Source organism: Mastomys coucha, unplaced genomic scaffold (assembly GCF_008632895.1).
Source record: "Mastomys coucha isolate ucsf_1 unplaced genomic scaffold, UCSF_Mcou_1 pScaffold6, whole genome shotgun sequence".
NCBI lineage: Eukaryota > Metazoa > Chordata > Mammalia > Rodentia > Muridae > Mastomys > Mastomys coucha.
The window spans coordinates 60,978,507-60,991,513 of NW_022196912.1; positions in this window are offsets into that span (position 1 = coordinate 60,978,507).

The following is a 13,007-nucleotide window of genomic DNA, read 5'->3' on the forward strand; positions in this document are numbered from 1 at the left end:
TAGAACAATAGTACTTGACTTTATGTAGGTCCCTGTGCTGTCTAATCTCAAGTTCTTGTTCACCCAAGCAGTGTTGGGTATGAGTGCTAGTTCATAGAGTTGGCCTTCACTCAAGTCAGATATTAGTTGGTTACTTGCACAAACCTAGTTACTTGTACAGACATATTTTGCAAGTAGGATGCCACTGCAGCAAAGAGTTTGTGGCTGGATTGGTGTTTATATTTCTACTTTGATAACATGCACAGAATCGTCCTGTACCAAAGATACTAGCATACAGGGTATCTAGGTAGGTACCAGCTTCACTTTTCCATGTTCCATGAGTTGTAGATATTGTCTTTGGCAATGGAGCCTTGCCATCAATTTGTGGAGAGCAACCTACAGTTTTGACAACAGCCTGGGTCATTTGGGTTTCTCCTGGGATTCCTTCAGCCAACAATTTAGTTACATATAACAAAATCCCAGTACTATAAGCTTCATTTGTTAACAAGAGATGGCTAATTGGGGCTTGGTCTCCCCGTTATTTGATGACTTCCCTTAGATTGTTATATATGTATGCATTTTAGGAAGCTTCTTATGTATTCATTTTGCATACTGTCCTCCCAAATGGTCGTAATTTTAGCTTCCTCTCCCTGCATTTCCTCCCTTGTCCTGCTCTTTCTTTCCCATCTCCATTTGCTTATCCCATTCCAGTCCCTGGATTGATTCATAACTTTCTATTCTATTTCTTTTCCCTAATAAAATCAATCTACTCCATGTTTTATACCTAATCTCCATGGTTATACTGTAGCTTGCTTTTCATTGACTTAACAACTAATAATCACAATAACCGAATATATAACATGTTTGCCATTCTGGGTCTGGGTTAACTCAATTATGACAATTTTTTCCTAGTTCCACCCATTGATCTGTGAATTTCCTTTCTTCTTTTGTAAGAACTGAGCAAATAGGGACACCTCATAAAAATACCAAAGAGCAAGGAATGTCCATTAAGTCTAAAGACAGAGCTTCAGAAAGGTTTATCCAGCAAACATCAGTCCCAGGAGATGCCCTAATTGCAGGGAGTAATGCCTGGTTCCAGGAAACGTCCCCTATAAGGGGTGGATCTCCCCCACCCCCCGCCACCCCTCCTACAGGCACTCAGAATCTCTTCCTCGTCTGGGGCACAGAGGTCAATGGAAACGAACGACAAATGGTTCCACCAATGAGAGATAACCAAGTCATGCTGTAAATCTATGTACTGGGAAGGTATAAAAATTGTGTACTTTTGTTCCTGGGGGTCACCTTTGTTCTGAATACAGGACGACCCCAGTATACTGGTTCAATAAAAACCTCATGCTAATTGCAGTGATCCCTGTTTCTTCGAGAGTGGGTCACCCACGCCGAATTTAACACTTTATCTTTTTAAATGGCTGTGTGATACTCCATTAGAAAGAAGTATTACATTCTCTTTATCCATACTTCTCTTGAGGGACATCTAGTTGTTATATACCTGGTTTTATGTTGAGGACCTTCATCCATTTTGATTTGAATTTTGTTCAGGGTGATAAGCATGGATCTATTTGCAGTTTTCTTTATGCAGTCAATCAGTTTTGCCAGCACCATTTGTTGAAGATGCTGTTTTTATAATTGTCTTTTTTTTTAATGGATTAACTTATTTATTTTACTTCCACATTCCAACTTCCCCTGCCTCATCTCCTCTCGGTTTCTCCCTCTTGCCCCTTCCTCCCCTATTCGGCCATCTTTCCTTTCTCTTTAGAAAAGGGAGGTCTCCCAAGGATATCAAGCAGCCTTGGCCTAGTAAGTTTCAATAAGACTAAGCAAATCTTCTACTGAAGTTAGACCAGGCAGCCCAGTTAGGGGAGAGGGATCCAAAGTCCGGGAATGTAGTTAGAGACAGCCCCTGTTCCAGCTTTAGGAGTCCCACATAAAGACACAGCTCCATGATTGTTACCTGTGTACAGAAGGCCTACATCCATCCTGCACATGCTTTCTGGTTGGTTCAGTCTCTATGGGCCCCCATGGGGCTAGGTTAGTTGATTCTGTAGGTCTTCTTGTAGTGTCCATTGTAGCTGCCAGCAGCTATGCAAACCACAAACCAGGTTCCTGAAAGAGAGGCTGGGCACCTGGGAAAAATAGGGGAATTAGACTGCGAGAGAAATAACCAGACCAAGTCAAAAAGTTCCAATCAAGGTCCAATGTGTATTTCAGAGTCTGAGAATATATAGGCAGGGAACCCATGCCCCAGTAAGCCAGGATCTTGGGGCCTAATTATCATCTTGTTGTTCTGTTGAGAAGTCAGGAAAAGCAACTCAACAGGGTGTGGCTCCTATAGGGAAGTTGCAGATTTGGCTGAACAATAGACTTCACCTAAGGGGAAAAACTCTACCCTACACGGGCTAGCTGCTTGTGGCAAGGACAAGGTCTGGTTCAGCCTGTTTGAGGCTGGGGGAGGTCACAGTCCATGACCCACCTGGCTCCTTCAATCCTTCCTCCCCCTCTTACACAGGGTTCCACAAGCTCAACTTAATGTTTGACTGTGAGTCTCTGCATCTGTTTCCATCAGTTGCTGTGAAGCTTCCCTGAGGACAGTTATGCTAGACTCCTATCTACAAGTATAGCAGAATGTTATTAATAGTGTCAAGGGTAGGCTCCCTCTCATAGCATGGGTCTTAAGCTGGACCAGTCATTGGTTGGCTCTACCTTCAAATTCTGCTCTATCTTTTACCACTACACATCTTGTAGGCAGGGAAAATTGTGTTTCAACGGTTTTGTGGCTGGTTTGGTATCCCAATCCCTCCAGTGGAAGTCTTGCCTGGATACAGGAGATGGCCACCTCAGGTTCCATATCTTCAATTGCTAGGAGTGTTAGCTAGGGTCACCCTCATAGATTCCTGGGAGTTTCCATTGTACTAGGTTTCTAGTCCAATTCAGAAATGCTGCTGCAATCCAGTTGTCTAGCCTAATGTTCTCTCCCCCCATCCTCTTCCCATCTAGTTACTTCCTTTCCAATCCCCATCCACTTCACTTCCTCCATCCATCCCTGTTATTTATCTAATCTATTTCTTCTTCTCAATAAGCATACCCCTTTGGGCCCTCCTTGTTACTTAGCTTCTTTGAGTCAGTGTTTTGCAGCATGGTTATCCTATACTTTATGACAAATGTTCACTTACCAGTAAGGATATACTACATTTGTCTTTCTGGACCTGAACTGACTTTCTCAGGATGATCTTTTTCAGTTCCATCCATTTGCCTACAAATTTCATGATGCCACTGTTTTTAATGGCAGAATAATATTCCATTGTATAAATATACCACATTTTCTTTATCCATTCTTCAGTTGAGGGACATCTAGGTTGTTCCCAGCTTCTGGATATTACGAATAAAGTTTCTATGAACATAGTTGAGCAAGTGTCCTTATGCTATGGTGGAACTTCTTTTGGGTATGTGCCTAAGAGTGGTATAGTTTGTTCTTGAGAGATAGATCTATTGCCAGTTTTCTGAGAAGCCACGAACATAATTTCCAAAGTGGCTGTACAAGTTTGCAATCCAACCAGCAATAAAGGAATGCTCCCCAAGTGCCACATCCTTGCCAGCATGAGCTCTTGTTTGATCTTACCCATCCTGATGTGCATATGATGAAATCTCAAGAATTGTTTTAATTTGCATTTGCCTAATGACTATGGACATTAAATATTTCTTTAAGTGCTTCATGACCATTATAGATTCCTCTGTGGAGAATTCTTTGTTTAAATCTGTACCCCATTTTTATTGGATTATATGGTGTGTTGATGTCTAGTTTCTTGAGTTCTTTATATATTTTGGATATCAGCCTTCTATCAGATATGGATTTTTCCCCATTCTTTAGGCTGCCATTCTGTGACCAAATGGAATTTAACCTGGATATGTGTGCTCACAGAGCTACTATATTGTATAGTGTTATGTAGGTGTTTCCTTAGGCTAGACTTGGGTGGAATCCTTTCTCTAATCTGCCATTGTCCACTCTCTATGGAGTGACCAGAAATAGACTCTCCATGACCAAACAAACACACACAAATATAAATAAATACTGTCTTGTGTTGTTCCAGTGAGGTGAATTTGGCTTGAAGATGTGAGGTTGAGTTCAGTAATACAGATGGATTTTCTAAAGCCCAATACAAGCCATTATGCTATGGATTTAGAGGTCATGCCAATAGTCTGATTAGTTATGCTGTCTATGGAAGTAAACAAATAGACAACCAGAGGGTCCAGTGAATGATCCAAAATGTAACCTTCATGCACCTACAGTTAGTTAGTTAGTTACATAGTTAGGTACTTAGTTCACAGTGAAGATACTGTGATATTCAGCAGGGCAAGGTTGAGTTGTCATTGCTTATCCCTTAACCTAACTCATGTCTGTGGCATGCTGTTGTGCCAGGAATGAGTTAAATATGATTCACTTTCTCTTTTCCATACGATAATTCTTATCATGAGAACACATTAATCTTGTGCTATTTTCTGTTTCCATTACAATCGTTGTCACACAGGTGGAGCATCAGAATGTTAATGCCCTGTGTCTTCTGTGAAGGATAGTAGAATTCGCCACTGCTTTGACCTTTCCAATGTGCTGCATTTCGATTGGGTCTGGAAGTTGATGATTAATGATAATTACAATAATTACACCACGGGACTCTGTTCAAAGGAAGCCACTTGAAACATTTAATAGAATCTTGAACAATCTCTGTCCCAATGTTCCTGTTTCTCCTCCAGCACCTCCATCACACATTCCTGGGTGAGTAGGTTGAGAAAGATTCCGCCTCGATTGAAACCAGAAGAATAAAAGAGCTGTGATTTGTGAGTCATGTTTTAGTTATATGCAGGAGGAAAAAAGAAATCAATTTCTAAATCAATAGAATGGTCCTTTGCCCAAACAGCTTTGCTTAACAAAGAGTGAGCATTCCATAAAACACGGCTTTGCTTTCGATACAGATCATTAACTGCGGTTCCCATTAGCCAGAGGTGCCACAGGGAAAGGGGATATTTACTTGTCTCCTCTGCTCTGGTTGCTTGCCTTTAATTTTAGGGAAGTGTAGTTCTCCAGTATGAAGGGGTTATTCTATGCAGGCTTTGTACCTTTGTGTTCTGAGGTCTCACAGACCAAGTACTAATTCTCATGCATGCATGTTCTATTGGAGCCTTTGCAATGAGTGAGATGCAGATTCCCTGAGGGCTTTTTAAAATTTATTTTTAGTACAGAAATAGTAATAGAAACTGGAATGAGGTTTTACTTGGAGGTGGTTGGCTATTTTTCTACATACTGCAGTAAATTCAGGCTTACATTGGGATACCAGCACAGTATATCTCTATCAGAAATTTGGAGAGGTCGCTATGCTACTGGGCATTCAAACAGGATAATTGAAAAAACAAACCCAAAAAACAAAAAAACAAAAAGCAAGCCATCTCATGGTGTGCTGTGGACAGCTTTTCAGCAAGATGGAGATTCCTAAAGTTTTAGTTCTTACTCTGAGACAGAGTAAGATGTACTTAGCTATACCAGTGTATTTTGCTGCTAAATAATGGCTTCCCCTCTTTATTATGAGCTTTGCAGAGAGAGAGAGAGAGAGAGAGAGAGAGAGAGAGAGAGAGAGAGAGAGAGAGAGAGAGAGAGAGAGAGAATCTGGTCATCCGAAATTTCCCCTCTTTCAAAATTGTCACACTTCTTCTTGGCCTCTGGGCTACTATAGGTCAGTATAGAGACGAAGGTCTAGTAGAACATGACCTTTGAAGTAAGGTTCATCATCATGGTTAACTCTGCTTCTATATTCCTCATTGGTAGCAGAAACAGAGCCTTAGGAGGGCAAATATGGACGCTGCCTGATCAGTGAGTGAACAGACATTGAAAACTCTACCTTTCAAGTGAAGTTATTCTTTTTTAGAAGTTTTTATCCTACAGAGATACTCAGAGTGTGTAAACATGAACTCAAGAACATCTAAATGGTGACAGTTGATCTTATAACCTGGGCAGTTTCTACAATATTAAATTGCATCCTGATTATTTAGAAAGCACAATGCTTTTGATCAGCTATGGAGGTCATGCATGTGGGGTCAAGTATCTCATTACACTTGTATTTTCTTTCAAATGGATTTGTACCTTTATTTAATTCTGCTGCTTGTTTCTCTGGCTTATTATTGCAGCCTATTATTGCAGCTTTAAAAATAACTCCTATTCCCACTCCTAGAAGTTAAAAGAAACACTTCTCTAAAAAAAAAGAAAACAAGTAAATGTAATGACAAAGTTAATGTTCCAGTTGCTATATATTGTATGTGTGTGAGAATGTATATGTGAAGAAAGAAAAGACATGAATTAATATATAAGAAATTATGCTAAAGGATTCAGTGATTGAAACCAAATCCTCCTCTCATTCACTTTAAAGAAATGTGCCAGTTCCAGCATGGTAATACTGGGCAGTGTGCAAAGAATTGACACAAATACTATAAGCTAGTTACTGTTTGGGGTATGTTGACTAAATTTAGACATCTACTTACTTCATGAAGTGCTTCAAGTTTATATTAGATGAAGAATTTAAAACTGTAAAAGCATGATGGCACTCATCCTAAAGATAATATTTTAAGTGTATTGGAGCCATAGACATAGCAACAAGAGCTATGAAAATGAAGAAAACATCCCATCTTTGTTTCAGTTCATCTTTCATGATGGATATTCCCAAGACTTCAAACTGCTGGACATCCTGATCCCTCACTTGTATTTGAGCCTACATTTTCCTGGTTTCTCCTTCCTTTGCTAGCATATGATTTTATTTAGACCTTCAGATATTTTAATTGACTCTATATTTCAATACCAGCTTTAAACCGCACTTTCCATCTCTTCCTCTTAATATGAAGAAGAGATAGGTAAACAGGAGTGAGACGAAGTCCATGCCTGGTCTCTTAGAAGTATGAACTGGGGCTATCATCCTGTAACTTCATCAACTAATATTTTAAATGAGCTGGCCACAGCATAGCCTGTATGTTCTTGGTTTGATGTGAGGTCAAAAAAATGTGAATACATATAACTGACTGAAAAATTGAGAGGCTATATTAACCAAGCTGCTCCTACACATATTAAACCCAGTGCTTATTGTGTTGTGCATAAACCAAGTTAAATGGGGTAAGAGGATAGATAGCTTTCAGTATTGGCTATCAGCAGCTCTGTTTTCATTTTTTTTTCTTGCTCACATCTTGCAGGATGTGGTAGACACTTGCTCATCCACGAGTGCTGATTTGGAAGCTTTTGGAATCAGTGGAGGTCATGAACATTCTATTTGCGTTCAATTACAGCAGCCATAGGATGCTGCTGCACCATTAAGAAATAGCTAATTCATCTGGCCAAATGGTCCCACTTGTAATTTTGTAAGTTGATTCATTGTTTTTCCTGATATGTTATAATAAACTAAGATGGCATCGATGATTTTTAACTGATCACTCAAAATCAGTGACTGTGTCCTGTTTGTGTACATGAAATACACATTTTATCAGGGTTATAAACTTTAACAACTACAGAACTTCTGCCACGTGTGCATGCTCTTTAAGAATAGTAGTCTTCAGATAGCATAACAAGCAGGAAATAATCATCTTCATTGCACTAGACCCCCTTTGAACCTAGATCACTCAATTCCATGAGTGGCTCCCAGCATCTGGGTTCCCCTTGCTGCTTCCCACAGGTTGAGAATGTGAGACATCGACCTTCAAGGCTAATATATATATTTTCATTTGTAGAGCTCCTGATAGCTTACTTTTTTTCCATGCCATTCTCTAGTAAAAACAATTTCTTTGTGATTCCTCTAAAAACCACCAACTTAAAACATTAAGCAAACTGAAAAAAGTCAGAGCAAAAGCCAGTTTTCCTCTTGATATTAATCACTGCCTGGGAGTGAGCCAGAAGTCTGCTCTGCTCTGACTTCATTCTTCTGCCCTCCGGGCAGAATCCTAGCCTTATTTGTGTCTTCTGGAGCACCCAATACACTGCCAGAGCTCTATAAATAATTAATTCCCCCATAATAAGGGGAAGCAGCAGTGTTCAAGAGGCTTCCTTTCCCTGCCCTGGGAAACTGGTGTTATGGTATTTTGACTATCAAAACAATGATTAAGCAGCTTTGGCACACTTCGTATTTGGGCTAAATGCAATTCTGCTAATGTACCATCTCGTTCCTCCCTCCCCCAACACTCGTGTTTAATGATTTCTAATTAATATTGTAATATTTCCTGAATAATTCATGGTTTTAAACAAGAAAGGCTGGCACAAATTTATGTCAATCTGTTTGTGTATTGCAGTGCTGTGCATAACAAACAAACACAGTCTGCTTCCCTAGGCAATGGGAAAGGGACACAGGAAGGCAACGCACAGGACGAAGGCTCTAGCACAAGGTTCCTCTGCACAGGAGAAAGGCCTTCGTGTAGCCCTTAGAGCTTCCCCAGGGCTCCTTTGTTTTTGCCATCACCTTTTATAATTTCCTCTTTTCTGCAGGCACTTGCCTGAGGCCCTCAAGTTCCTTACCTGGAACCCTTGTCATCGGCAGCTCTGCATCCCCTCTGTCCCACCTGTCTTTAACTTGTCTTTTAGATTAACTAAACATTGCTCAGGGATAAAGTGTAAACTATACTGTGATCACTAGGCAAGGCTAAATTAATAACAATCGGGTATGAGTTTATTCATTTAGCCAACAAATATTTAATGAGCACTGCTGTTGTCTGCAGCAGTGAAGCCCTGGGGGAACAAGGATTAGAGCCCTTTTGAGGGAATGTTGGGCAAGTCACACACTTTTTCACTGCATAGACTTCTAAAGGATCCATTTTAAGGAAGGAAGCTTCTAAGATTCCTTAGGGACAGCTGCCGTTTTCCCTTTCAAACAGTCTGTGTCACAGTTGCTGTAATGTGTGGGTGTTATTATTATTATCATTATCACTATTATTAATTTTATCTTTTAAGAACAATCAATGTAGAGGCTACCAGAAATATCTCAGAATAAAAATACAGCACAAACCAGACTCTCTGACTGACTCTATGCAGTGACGGCCTTACTTGTTCAGGACGAACTTCATGTCCTATTGCACTAATACAGAAACTCCTTCATGGATGGCACTTCTGTCTTCTCTGGGGTCAAGAAGGCCACTGCTGTAAAGACTGTTTCCATGTGCCATCTGTTGTCAAGTAACTTCCAATTCCACCCTCACCCTTCTTAGTGGCTAGAAAAAAAAATACCCAAACTTTAATATCTATCATTTCTGTTGGCATTAAGACACTACCAATGCTGTGCTGACCCTGCTGCTGAGGCCATTAATGTGTGACACCGTTAATTAGTAACCATTGGAATACTGAAACTAGGACATGGTTCACTGAGATGGATGTGCTTGTTTTGATTGCTTTGCTGTGGCTGGCTTAACTATCATTTGTACTAATGATTTCCAAGTAGGCAGCAAAAGGGTAGGAGGGAAATGGCTTAATTTGATTTTTCCCTCTACTGTCTCTAAGAGCAATTTCAGTTGTGAAAACACAGTGGAGGCGATGGCTCCTGGATTCCTGGAGGTCCTTGGGAAGACAGATTGTTATTAACAGACCATAAAGAGATAGGGAGTGTTGGCGATTATGTATACAGTATAATCTTCCCACAATGGAGATAACATACCTGTCTTCTGATGTACTGCAAATGGCCTCTGTGGACACAATCATTCCACACACAAAGAGCAACTGCTATTGTTGTTGCTAGTCCTAAGGACACTGGAAACTAGAAATAGAGCAGGCTCAGAGTATTGAGATTACATGCTTTGTGGCAGAGGGGGAATTTTTCTTGTCGTGAGGGTCATTAGAGAAGTTTGTACCACTGAAAGCTCCCGGATATCACACTTCCCTTCACTTCTGCACCCAGGTCTGTGTTGCTATCTCCCAACTCTCTTGGATTAAGAGAATGCCCATTCTTCTGGAACCTAAATTTAACCAGAATCCCATGCTTCTAAGCTCAGCCACACTGCCACACCAATGGGCCATGTCTATAGAAAACCCTGTGGGTGCTGTTCCTGTCCTTAGACTTTCCATCCAGTGTGGACTCCCTCCCCACAGGCCGGACAGTAAAACAGCAACCACTTGGGCTCCAGGGCTGCAGCTGCCCACCTGTTGAGTGAAACCTGGTTCCAATTACATTCAAAAGCTCCACCCCCACAGAGTAACAAGGAAGTCACTGATTGGGCTGTTACACTGAAGTATTTTGGGGGAAGGGTTTTTGGCCCAGGTAATATATCTGTTGGGAGAACAAAGGATTATTATTAAAGAACCAGATGGCTGAGCAGTAATGTCTCTCGTCTAATTTTTACCCTTCCACGTGGGTAGGTATGTCTGTGGCCACTCTATCCTATCTCTAACTCTCTCTAGCAGCTGCTCTCCTTTCTAACTTCATTTTTCCAGGTTACCCACTGTTTAATGTTACTGCAGGATGGTAACAATCCAGGAATTTCTGTGCTTTTACCTGTTGCCCTGCCATGTTTCATTGTCTCTTAAGCACACTGACCGAGTTCCCTCTCTCAATTTGTAACCGCCTTCTACCTGGCCAACACTGTGCTCCTCTCCTGGGATGAGCATGAGATCTGTCTCTTCTCAGCTCTGCTCCGTTCTCCATTTTACTTTCCCCCTGAGTTTTGAGCTTTGCCAGGTTAGCTGACTGATTGCTCTCAAGGCCTTTCAACTAGAAACAATTCTTCCGTTGTTTTTGTCACTTGTTCCTTGAGATGAGGTCCCCTGCACCCCAATCTGGTATTCAGCCCACTGTATATCCCTGTGGTGAGCAAGAATGTCAAGACACATCGTTAGTATAACGAAGTTATATTTTATTATGCATGGGGTCATCACATAAAGTTCACACTCTGAATTCCTAAGTCCTAAGCCTATCTCCCCAAGGCTGCTCACCTAGGCATCATATCCAAGTTGAAGATCAGGTCTGGTCTCTAACAGAAGTCTCTGATTTGAAGGTCAGAATCCTGGAGGAGACTCTCCAACCACAGGGTAGGTCAAGTAGTGTTTCTCAAGACGTACAGAGCATTGCTCTTAGTCTCTGTTTATGTACATCCAGCTGGAGTCATGAGGTTCTAGGACAGTGAGTGATATCAATGCGTTCCGCTTATCAGGTGCAGCCTTGGGTATAGTGGGGATCCATACTAAGCTAATTTTTACATGTCTAAAAGGCATTCTTTTTACTATGCTCATTATATGCTCAGACTGTCCTGGAAGCATTGATTTTCCTGCCTCAGCATCCAATGTTCTGGGAATACAGGTATTAACCACTACTGGCTAAATATTCTTAATTTTATGTCACATTTTTCTTGAACACTTCGTTTTCATTTCTCTTCCTATCAACACTTCTTGAAAAATAAAAAACCTTTTTTTCACTTTACAACTGTTTTTCAAACAAAGGTAGGCTTCTGCTTTCTCTGATCTACCATCCCCTACAAGTCTGTAAGCCACCTCCTATTGCAAACGACTTGATTTTCAACCTACCTGGTTCTTTACATGACACAACTGGTTCTGATTTCCCCTCTCTTTGCTTCTTTGGTTATATTTGGCATCTATCCCTCTGTTCCTCAGTATTTGTCTCTATCTACTTTGTGGTCCCTTCTCATTCTTGTCAACACAGGTATACTGTTTATCACTTAGACGCTTAAGTCCTGAATTCCATCTCATCTGCTTTCTTTGTTTTTAGGAAATTTGTTTTCATGATTTCCATTACTATATACAAGCTGACCTTACCTTCTGCTTTCTTCTCTTTCCGAGTATCTTTGACTCAGGAGCTTTTAGTATTTCATCTGAAAACCTGTGACTTCTACTGGGACTTCAAATCTTTTGTGATCATGAATATTCAAACTCAAACAGGCCTCCTTTGGTCTATGCCTAAAATCTGATCTTCCTTCTGTTTCCCCAGTTTAGAACCTGGTAATCTTCTACCCCATGGTTCAAACTCAACCCTCCCCTTCTGTAATCTCTATCATCATTCATCATATTTGCTGTACTACTAAATCCTTTCCGTTCTGTATTCCTTTGTCATCCTCAAGATCAAAGTTCTAATTTGCATTGTCCTCAATATAAAGGTTTATTTTTTAAAATTATGAATGTCATGCTTAGAAATCTTGAATTCCCCCAGAGTCTCACAGGACGTATGCTTGCCATTCTTTTCATTGTACAGCCTACCTGCTTGCAGTCCTCTATGATCTCTATGTTCCACTGCATCCCTGCTTGAAATTCCTGGGTGATCCTTTCAGTCAGCCATGATTTTGAAAGTGGCCTTTTCTTCCTTAGTGTCCCTTTTCTGTTTTCTAAGCTTTGTACATCATTGTCAGAAAGTTAACACTCCTTAAACATTCCCTGACAGCCCAGGGGATATAGAAGGCTATGTCTGCATTGTGGTTTTTTTTTGTTTTTGTTTGTTTGTTTGCTTGCTTTTTGTTTTTTAAATCTTCCTACCTACTGAGCTTTAAGCACCTTGAAGGAATAAATTCTTTTTGTATATATAATGCCTGCTGCCTGCCTAGAACAGTGTAAATGATGTGTGTATGTATGTATGTGTGCGTGTGTTTGTGTGTATGTGTGTGTGTGTATCTGGAGTCACATAAGGATTACATATTTACTAAAAGTTATTCTATTTTCTTCCACATTAGAGTCACATTTTTAAAGAAGTAATACCTAAATTAGCTATAACTTTAGATGCAGAAACCTAGATTACAAATTATGTCCTTATAACTTAATATACATATGACCTGGGCTAAAATATTTGATCTTTCTGGTCCTCAGAAAGATGTTGCTGAGAATATGGCGAGGTTTAAATTATTTTTGAGTACTAGGTTTCTGAGAGGCTGACAAGGGACTCTACCCTTCTTTTCATCGTAGAACAGCTTGGCTCCTATAAGCTGCGGGTATCATGATGCTAGGTAGAATTTTTCTTAAGTCAAATATCCCACTTCCTAAATATAATTTAGAAACCACTTTACAGGGT